Source organism: Coenobita brevimanus, chromosome 79 (assembly GCF_032717465.1).
Source record: "Coenobita brevimanus isolate Jiangsu-jjx chromosome 79, ASM3271746v2, whole genome shotgun sequence".
NCBI classification, from domain to species: Eukaryota; Metazoa; Arthropoda; class Malacostraca; order Decapoda; family Coenobitidae; genus Coenobita; species Coenobita brevimanus.
The window spans coordinates 15,197,419-15,208,948 of record NC_137032.1 but is presented as its reverse complement, the minus strand read 5'-3'; the positions used below and the strand labels follow the sequence as shown (position 1 = coordinate 15,208,948).

The 11,530-nt window shown below is 43.9% G+C and overlaps 1 pseudogene; it reads left to right on the top strand.

Moving 5' to 3' along the window:
* The window catches only part of LOC145409030 (uncharacterized), a 115,722-nt pseudogene extending 106,609 nt beyond the window's left edge, over positions 1-9,113 (top strand).
* Positions 9,114-11,530: the final 2,417 nt, after the last annotated feature.

Sequence of the window (11,530 nt, the reverse complement as noted above, 5' to 3'; positions counted from 1 at the left end):
TGCCTGGCCTTTTGCTGCTGTGCTTCCAATCTCTTTGAATTCAGTCGGTCAGCCTCTTGCTCGATCGGTTATCCCTGAGTCTTGCTACATGATCTGCCCACTCCATTTCTGTTTTTTTGTAACTCCAGTAATGTCTATGACTTTATTCTGCTCTCTCATCCGAATTGATATTTTCATGTCTCTTAAATATATTCCCTGGTGGTAGGTGGGGGCACTCACCATCCACTCACTCGTTGTAATGCTGCTCTCGGGTGTCTGCCATTTCCTCTTCTCCTTCCTTCTTTCCTTCCTTCCTCTTCTGTCTTTCTTTACTTCATTCTTTCCACATCCTTCTGCCTACGGGGGACTTTACACTCCCACTTCTGTCTTTCCTTCATTCTTTCCGTTTCCTTCTGCCTATGGGTGACTATACACTGTCTTACAAGCCAAATGATATCCTGTACACCAGGAAATCGTTTACTACGCTGGGTGGTAACCATGTAACCAAAATATGGCGCCTGTTGGTGCAGTGCGTAATTACGGCGCTCCAATCAGATTGAGCCAGTGAAGGTTTACAGCTATCCAGGAGGTGGTTGGGGTTTATTGCTCAAGCAGTGCCACTCAGGGTTGAGTGATCCTGGTCATTCTTATCTTAAATGTCTGGACGAACTTGCTTAGCCTCGGGCTTCTGCGCTTCTCGTGGGGCAACGTAGGATTGGATGATGAATGATAATGATGAATAAATATATTCCCAACACTGACCATTCCATTGCTCTTTGAAAATGGATTTGTTGATTTTTACACCTTTTTTTTTTTCCAGTTTCCAGGTCTCACAACCGTATGTCATTGCTGGGATTATACATTCATTATATACTTTTCACTTCATTTATATTGGCAAGGTACTTTTCATGATGTATCTGTGTTTACCGAAAGTTTTCCATCCAACTGTAATGCATCCTCTTATTTAGCCATCATTTTCTTTCATTTGTCTTAGTATTTGCCCTAAGTAATTTTCTATCTATGTATATACCTAGGCTGCTTCCCCCAAGGAAAGGGAGGTAGCCGAGACAGGACGACACACTCCCCATTTACTCATCCATTCAAACACATTCATTCGCATCTTAGCCCCAAAGGGAAAAAGGGACAGATCCTCACCGCACCACACCGCACGAGGGTTAACTGCGCAGTGCAATCAGTGACAACCGCAGCAGGGCCCAACAGCAGAGCTAGTTTACCCCTGCCACATCATAATAGACCCATCCCCTAACCCGCACTTGACCTGATTAGCTCATCAGACCAAATGCGGAAGAATATCCCCTCAGGGCTGCATCATCATTTATTCATTCACAGTTTCTCTCCATTTATTTCTGTCACGCACAGCCACTCTTCCTTGCTCAGCAGACATCCCTCTCACATCCAATGCTTTCTTCACACTGTCCATCCATCTTACTCGTGGTCTCCCTCTCAGCCTTACACCTCTCACATCAGATCTAATTATCTTTTTCACCAATCGCTCATTATCCATTCTCTCCATATGCCCAAACCATTGCAACACCCTCTGCTCAACTCGATCAGCCATCTCCCGAACAACTGCAGTTTGCCTTCGCACTTCATCATTTCGCACTCGATCCATACTTGTCACTCCACACATTCTCAGACACTTCATCTCCATTACGTTCGAAATTTTCCTTTCTGCTACACCCATATTCCATGTTTCAGCCCCATATAATGCAGTCGGTACCACAACACCCTCATACAGCCTTCTCTTTACATCTATTCTAAGCAGACGACATCTAAACACTTTTTATTCCTCCCAGCACCTTTCCTACTTCATTCATTCTAAACTTCACTTTTGCATCTATTCTTCCATCCAAAGCAACATGTGACCCTAAGTACTTTAAACACCGTACCTCCTCAAGCAACTCACCATTCAAAACTATATTCATCCCCCTATCATCTACCGACCTAGTACACTTCATCCCTTTACTCTTGTTCTCATTAACTTTCAATTTCCTCCTTTCACACACCCTTCCAAACTCCTCTACCAACTGTCTCAGTCTCTCCTTTGAATCAGCCACCAGTGCAGTATCATCTGCAAACAACAGCTGCTTCAGATTCCACTCTCTACCATCAACATTCACCAGATTCAGACCGCCACCTAAAACTCTTGCATTCACCTCCCTTACAACACCATCCACATAAATATTAAACAACCAAGGCGACATCACACATCCCTGCCGCAGCCCCTCTCTCACAGGAAACCAATCACTCACACTATTTACCACTCTTACACACACTGTACTATTTACATGAAAACTTTTCACCCCTTTTAGTAACCTACCATCGAGTCCATACAGTCTTAAAACAATCCACAAAGCCTCCCTATCAATTCTATCATATGCTTTCTCTAAATCCATGAATGCCCAAAACACATCCTTGCCTTTCGCTAAATACTTTTCATACATTGTCTCACAGCAAACACCTGATCCACACATCCCCTCCCTCTCCTAAAGGCACACTGCTCATCACCAATCACTCCCTCTGTACCCTCTCTAACTCTCTTACTTAACACTCTACCATACACCTTACCTACAACACTCAAAAGACTTATACCCCTAAAGCTAGTACATTCATACTTATCACCCTTGCCTTTATACAACGGGACCACACAGGCACTTGCTCAGTCAATTGGCACCATAGCTTTCACAAAGCACAAATTCAACTATCTTACTAACCCAGTCAACAATAGTCACTCCACCACCCTTCAGGCATTCCACAGCACACCCATCCATACCTGCAGCTTTCCCTTTTTTCATCTCCTTTACTGCCTCCTGCACTTCCTCCTTCGTCATCAAAGAATCATTCAACTCTCCCAACACATTTATTCTTTGCACCCTTACATCTGCCACAATTTCAGCCACCCTTTCCTCCTCTACATTAAACAATCTTTTAAAATATTCTGCCCATCTCTTCCTTACTGCATCCATCTCAGTTAACATCCTTCCATCCTCTGCTTGTGCTAGCTCTTTCTTCCCAGACTCTCCCTTTCACACCCTTTTCACCTCCTTCCAGAACATTTTCTTATTCTGTTGAAAATTCTCAGTCAGCCGCCTACCCCACCTCTCATCTGCTGCCAATTTAGCATCACGCACAGCCCTTCTCGTCCCTATTCTCTTTCTCCTTATACGTCTCATATGGGACACTCTCATCCTTTCCCTCTCTGCAGCCACATCTTCATATGTGCATCGTCTCTTCTCAGCCACAGCTACATTACTTTACTTCCTCGCACCACCATTACCCTAGTTCCTTTTCTTACACTACCACCCATATGTCTCACACCACACACCTCTTCTACGTGTCCCCACCACAGCACTCTTAAACAACTGCCAAGTTCCTCCCCTCCACACTTGCCATTTTTTCCCCTTGATCTTTCATCATAGCGTTCCACTCATCTTTCAATTTCTCCTGATACTCTATCATTTTATCTCTTTTATCCAACTCACTCACTTTCAAAACCTCCCTGCCACACCTAGCCCTCCTAGCTCTCACCCACCTCTTACCTACTCTTAACTTTCCCTCCACCAGGTAGTGGTCAGACATACCTCCACCCTCCCCTCTCAGAACTCTCACATCCAACAATCTTCCTATTACATTCCTGGACACAACCACATAATTCATCAATGCTCTGTCAACAACCCTTCCACCCTCCTGTCTCACCCATGTATACTTATAAATATCTTTCTTTTCAAACAGGGTATTTCCAATCACCATCTCTCACTCGACGCACATCCCTATCATTCATTCCCCATTTTCATTTCTTCCAGCCACACCATGCATACTACTTACACCTTCAACTGCTACATTTCCCACACTAGCATTCAGATCTCCCATCATTACCATATTCACATTCGCTCCAAAACTCTGTAGACACTCGTCAACATCATTCCAGAAAGATTCCCTCTCTTCTTCGTCCTTTTCACTACCAGGCCCATAGGCACTCACAAACACCCACAACTCACATTCGAATTTCACATTCACCCACATCAGTCTCGATGACACCTACTTCCATTCAATCACACGCTGCTGTACTTCCGGTGTCACTAACAAGGCCACACCTTCTCTTGCCCTTCCTCTATCAACATCTGACAATCTTCCATTCACACTTCCACACATAGACTCACCCTTCCCTTTCATCTTCGTTTCACTCAAAGTTAACACATCCAACTTGCTTCTCACGAACATTCTCCCAATCTCCTCCTTTTTAGCCTCAATCGTACTACATCCATGCACATTCATAGACCCAATCTTCAGGGTACGGGGATAACTCCATCCCCCATCCCTTTCTCTGGCCTGTCTCTTTTTAAGAACTAGAAAAACAGAGGAGGAGGTCCCTACCCCTCAATTTCTTCAAGAATTTCTTCGCTTATTCTGATTATACTTTTTGGTGCATTTGGATTAAACATAATTAAACTCCGGTCCATGTTTTGTCGTAATAAGAGCGTTTGCCTGTTTAGGTCAATAAACATTTCTTGCAATGTCTCTGTTGTTTCTGAGATTAAGGAAATGTCATCTACAGATCTGATTATGGTTTTGGTTTTCTCCATTATGGTTACTCCTTTGTTTTCCCAGTCTAGCTTTCTGAAAATACCTTCTAGGCATGCTGTAAATTGTTTTGGGGGGACTGTATCTCCCCGATGCACACTCTCCTCAATCTTAATATTTTCTGAGTCTTTATGTCATTCAGCTGTAGCAGTTCCCTCTTTATATGTTTTCAAGCAGTTTTATATTGTACATTTTTACTCCTTGTTCCCACAATGCATTTATAATTTCTGTGTGCTCCACTGAGTCAAAAGCCTTTTTGCAATCAACAAAACCTAAGCACAGTGGTTCATTATAGCCTGTAGTTTTCTGAATTAGCTGATTCACTGTGGGTATAAAATCAGCAGTCAAATACCCGCTTCAGAGTCGTGCCTGCTGACGATGTTGGTTTTCTTCCAAACTGTTGTAATTCAGTTCGTAAGGATTCTAGTGACGCGTTTGTAAATAACTGGTAGTAAGCTAATGAGCAGATAGTTACTAAGATTTTTTGGGTTGACTTTTTCGTAAAGGAAACTAACTATTGCACTGCACCATGTTTTAGGAATTTTCTTCTTTTTTATACAGTGAGTAAATAAGTGAGAGAGGCAGTTTTGTAGTTCTATTCCTGTATCTGCCAGTAAATCTGTCACTATTCCATATTCTCCCCGGGCTCTAGCTCTTTTCATACAGTTAAGGGAAATGTTTTCTTCGTCTCGTCTTACCTTGGGTACCCCACTTCCGTCAAGATAGCTGTTGGTACTATTGTCTTTGATCCATACAGTTCCTTATAAAATTCCACAACTCTTGTGACCATCATATATCTTCATTTAATGACTTCACTGTTTTTGTCTTTCAGTGATATAAATTGTTGCTTTCCAAGTGCCATTGTACTTCGAACCTGTTTCAGATTTTTGCTTTTTTGTGGTTTCTTTGATCCGTTCCAAGTTTTTTTTCTTCTCTCTGTCTCTTGTTGATAAGTTTATTTAATTCTGCTCTTTCTATTTCATCCTTCTTTGTTTTTACATTCATTTAATTTCTTATTTTCATGAGCTAGAGAGCCTTTTCTTAATACATGTTGCCTTTGGTTGTATTTGATTTTCTTAGCACTTATGTTAGTCTATCATTCAACTCATCAATGGCAGACTTAGCGTAACATAAAGCCTGAAATCTGTTCATTATTTCTAAATATAAGGGCTGCTTTGTTTTTGCTTACTGTATTGGACATTTTGAATAATATTTCTTTCATTCTTAAAACTGAGTCTGGCTGTGCGACCTAAATTTACTTTGTTGATAACTGTGAAATTTGTGAGCGTGTTATTCTTACCTTCTATAATTAAGTCGATTTCACTCTTTATTCTCCAATGGGACATCTCCAGGCCCATTTTCTCCCTGTTCATTTGTGAAAAGATGTGTTTTTTAGTCTCATGTTATACATTTCAGTAATATCTGTCACCATTTCACCTCTGCCATTCCTTGATCCCACTCCGAATTCCCCCATACATATTTCTCCATTTTTCTATCTGCCAACTTTTGCATTGAAATCTCCCACGCATATTATCATATACCTGGTCTTTTCTTCCTCTGTAATCTGAGGTATGTCATCGTACAATGTTTCTGTTTCTTCATTTGAGCATTGAGAGATCTGTGCATATACTTGCATTTTTTTAACGTGTATATTTTGCTTAGTCTAATTACAATCCATGCAACCCTATCAGATACACTGGTGAATTCAGCAATGTTCTGTGTAATATTTCTGTTAACTAGAAATCCTACACCACTAACTCTTTCAATTTGCCTCCCTGTGTAGTAAAATTGGTGGCTGCTGTGTTAGAGATGCATTATTTTTTCTTCTTTTCTGTGGATTTCACACAGACCTACGATACCCCAACTAATTATTTCTAGTTCAGTCATTAAATAATCAAAGTTGTAATCTTCTGCAATGCTTTTACACGGTACATTTAGATCTTTCTGGATTTTCAGTTTTTTTAATGTCCCAGTCTCTGATTTACCGAGACAATGCCTACTCATTTTTGGTAGAACACTGCCCTAAGCACAGGAGGCAGTGTGGTTGGACATTTAGTAGACGATGATCCAACAGGAACGCCCATCAAATCATTAACACCAGAATTCAAGTTTGATTGGCAGGGATTGTGGCAAATAATCTCACCTCCCAGCCAAATAGTTTATGGTGAGATGTAATTATTTGTGCCACCTCATTCAGCATATTTGGTGGAGCCCTATATATCCACAGGAGGTCCCATGGTCTGCTCTGTCTTTGACAGGACCTCTTATATCTGCAAGGCCTTTCCTAATCAGTCACCCTGGGATACGCCAGGTAGCAGTGGGATCCTGTCTCTCTCTCTCTCTCTCTCTCGATAGAGATATATATATATATATATATATATATATATATATATATATATATATATATATATATATATAAATGTAATCACTCAATTATCCGTATGTTCATTATCCAGTGTGTTCATTATGCAGATGCTGGGCCTTGGCTCTATTAAACCATTATCCGAAATTATTTGCTATTACCCAGAAGTAAAAGTGCCCGAGAACTTCAGCCAGCCAGCCAACATATCCAAACGTTCGGTATCATGATCGCTAGGCTCGAGCCGTGAGCAGGAAGAAGTCTGTAACCCAGAACCAGAGCTAAAATGTCTGTCTGCCCCTGTACTGAATGGTCAAAGTCGCATGATCGTCCAATCATTCCCAATGAACCTCCAGCACTTGAGCAATATCACTGTAACCCGCAAGTGGTGTCAAAACGTCTGTATGCATCCCCACCCAATGTCTTGTACTGTGCAGCCACCGGGTTAGCCTTTTCCTCATTGACACTGCAGGTGTAACACAGACCACAACCCACAAGTACATGTTCGGTGACAGCATCCATCCGCCTCTCCAACAAACATTGAAAGTGGCGTGGCCACAGGGCTAAGTCTTGCCCAACCGCCACCAGCATGGAACAGAGTCCACAAGCCATGAGTACACGTTTGGTGACAGCATCCGTCCGCCTCTCTACCAAAGGTCAAAAATCGCACAGCCACCAGGAGGCACTCGCACCACACACAAAGAGAGAGAAAGAGAGAAAGACATTCCCATGCTGAGTACATCAGTACTGTACAGTAATTCATGCACCAAACCATATGATAGTACTATAGTACTGTACTGTACACAGCATGGGTATTTGTTTCAATGCCACAGTCACCCACCTTTGCCAAGCAGCCATATTGGGAGAGTTTAGGTTTGGTAAGGTAAAATACATTTAACCTATGTAATTTTGCCTGGGAAATATAATGAGCATATTTTAGAGAAAATCCCATGGTTATTTTTGGAAGGACGAGGCGAGAGTGGTTCCTGGCTGAGGGGTGCAGATGGCCACCACACGTGTAACACAGACCACAACCCACGAGAACATGTTTGGTGACAGCGCCCGTCCGCCTCTCTCTATCGAAGGTCGAAAATTGCACGGTCACCAGGCGACACACATGCGCCACACAAAGAGGTTCCTTCACATGCTATGATGACAATATTAGTATTAGTACAGTCATGTTTGTACGAATGCATATGATAGTACTACAGTACTGCACTGTACACAGTACAGTATTATATGTGTGTATGTACAATACAATGCTGTACACTACTCTTCCATTCGGTATGGGTATTCGTTTCAATGTCACAGTCATCCACATTTGTCAAGCAGCCATATTGGGATAGGTTACGTTTCGTAGGGTAAAATACAGATTACCTATGTAATTATGCCTGGGAAACATCTTGAGCATATTTTTCGGAAAATCCTATGGTTATTTTTGAAAGGACATCCTGTCTGAGGGGTGCAGGTGGCCACTGCACGTGTAACACAGACCACAACTCACGAGTACATGTTCAGTGACAGCGCTCATCCGCCTCTAAACTGACAGTCGAAAAATGCACGGCCATTGGGAGACATACTCGCACCACACACGAAAAGAGATTCCTTCACGTGCTATGATTACAATAAGAATATCAGTACAGTAATTTCTGTACTATTGCATATGATAGTCCTACAGTATTGTACTGTACACAGTACAGAACTGTATGTGTGTACAATATGCACAGTACCATACTGTACTGTACTGTACAATACACATTCATTCGGTATGGGTATTTGTCACCTTAGCCAAGCAGCCCTATTAGGAAAGGTTAGGTTTGGTAAGATTAGGTAAAGATATCTATATAATTTTGCCTAGGAAAGACACTGAGCATATCTTCGAGAAAACTGTATGGTTATTTTGAATGCTGTTCCCAGCTGAGGGGTACTGGTGGCCACCACGGGTGTAACACAGACCACAAGTCATGAGTAAATGTACATTGAAACCACCTGTCTGGCCCTACACCGAATGGCGAGAGTCTCCTGGCCTCCGGGATTAGTGCAGAAACCCCCCCATCACTTGTGCCTGTGTGCTTCCCAGCCAAATGGTCAGAGTCGCCTGGCAGGCCTCTTTAGTCTTGCACAGCCTGAGGCAGTGATCTACTGGTCATCTGCTGCTGCCGTCATGTACTAACACTTGCCTGGGCAAACGGAACTGAACCTTATAGACAGATGTCACTTTGCTGCATGTGGCTTCCTCTGTGCTCGATAGCAACCACTGGGTGCGACACAGCAGCGCTGTACTGTACTGCTTGCTGGCTAACAAAAGCCCGCATCCCAGTTCCCACCTTTCTGCTCCTTGTGAGTGGTTCTGCTTGCAATGATGGCTGTGACTGCAGTTGCTTTTGTGGTGGTTCCTTATCTTCTTCAGCTTGTGATCCTGCTCTGCTGTATTCTTGTGTGTGTGGTAATGGCCCCACCACTACCTGAGAAACGAAAGAGTAAGGTTCTGAGTCTGAAGAAGAAGCGTGAAATATTGGGCAAGGTTGACACGGGCTGGACCACAGGATGCATTCTTCACGAATATGGTCTAGCCCGTTCAACAACTTTCGATATCAAGAAGTCATGCAACAACCTTACGCAGTGAGGACAGGACTTTGGCAAAAGCACACATCGTGGCGGCAGAAAGGTAATGGCCCAAGCCTGGCACTCCATTATCGACCGGTCAGCTTTGATGTGGTTTTGTCAGCAACATGGTGCCAGTGTGCTAGTGCATGGAACCGAGGTGAAGGCTGCTGCAGAGAAGTTTGCATGCCTGCACAACGTGCAAGACTTCAAGGTGTCCAAGGGATGGCTCTTTTGGTTCAAGTTACGCCATGGACTTACTGGCTGTAAGGCACACGGCAAAGCCTTGGACTCATCAGCAGAAGAAGTAGACCTGCGTTGCCAGAAGTTGCAGCACCTGATCAAAGACAAGGGCCTTGCCCTTGGTCAAGTCTATAACACTGACAAAACTGGTCTGTTGTACTGCTCCTTGCACATTCCTACCCAGTGTGAGGAAAGGGAGAAGGCTGTGCCTGGTTGGAAGTTGTCCAAACAACGTGTCTCTGTTTTGTGCCATGCCAGTGCTAACTGGATGCACCGCCTCAGACTCATTGCTGCTGGGCGTGCAAAACAATCATGTTGTCTCCATGGGTTGATGGATAGCCTGCCTGTTTTGTTGTATCATACTGTGAAAGCCTGGTTGACCACTAAGAGCTTCAGAGATTGGTTCCACAGACACTTCAACAAGGAGGTTATCTTTTATCAAGCAGAGGTCTTTGGAATTGCTTGCAACCAGGTGAATGCATTCCTGCTCCTGGACAATGCTCCTGCACATCCATCTGAGAAGGATTTGGTTGCTTTTGACAGGCGGATTAGGTGCATGTTTCTGCCACCTAATATGACTGCTCTGATTCAACTAATGGACCAGCCTGTTATCATGGCTGCCAAGAGACTGTACTGCCAGAGGTTCCTAAACGAGGTGATGGTGGTGCTGGAGGATGAGGACGTGGTGGAGGACATACGTGGGGAGCAGACCTTGCAGAATCTTTGGTCTTACGACCTGAAGTCTGCTGTGTTCAAATGGACGAACATGTGGGAGGAATTCTCCATCAAAACCCTCATAAGTGGTTGGTCTTGTCTCCTGCAGGGAATTGAAGCCGAGCATGGCATCGAGGGGTTTGACGTGGATGATTTCCACAGTTGCTTTAGACAGACAGGAGAGCAACTGGACATCGATGACGTGCAGGATTGGTTGGACAATGACGGTGGCAGTCCTGGTTACCAGACCATGTCTGATGAGGTAATTGCTGCTGCTGCCTCTGCAGGCACAGAAGAGGGCAGTGGGACAGATGAGGACGAGGATGAGGACCCTGACTCGTAGCCCACCGCAGCTCCTTCTGTCCCTCATCTCAGTGTCTTCCGTGGTTACCAGGAGGGGGAAGTATGCTGAGCACACACACTGTGACAGGGAGTTGGAGCCTCTCTGCCTGGCGATGGAGCTGCAGGCAGTCGGGGACACTGTTATCCTCCAGCAGAATCGTCAATCTTACTGTTAGACCAGGATCGACTCATTCTTCAAGCCTGCAACCCCCATGAGTGCCAGCCCATTCTCACCACCACAACCACCAGCTCGTTTCCCGCCTTCACCTTTGGACCGACAACCGAGTGTGTTGACAGCCAATGAGTCTCCATTAGACGTAAGTTTGCGTCTGTCTTCAGAGTCTCCTGAGGTGGGTAGGCCACCATCACCGTGCTGCACATCACCGGTCATCGCCCAGCTCCAGCAGGTTGAGGATGACGAGGACGAGTTCTTTTATCTCTGTTACGTGCTAGCGTTTGCCAGTAGATCACATGGGACAACCTGCTAGAGGTGGTGGGTTACTAAGCCTAGCGGCAGTGCACTGGGTGGTAATTACCCCAATGGAATGTTTTCAGCAGGTAGCTTTAGGTTTCTTTCATAGTTTTCTTGGTGCTAAAATTTATTTAGGATATTCCTATGTGTGTTTTAAGGTTACAATATGGCAGAATGACTCGAAAACAGTGCGATAAATAGGTGAGGTATTGTAC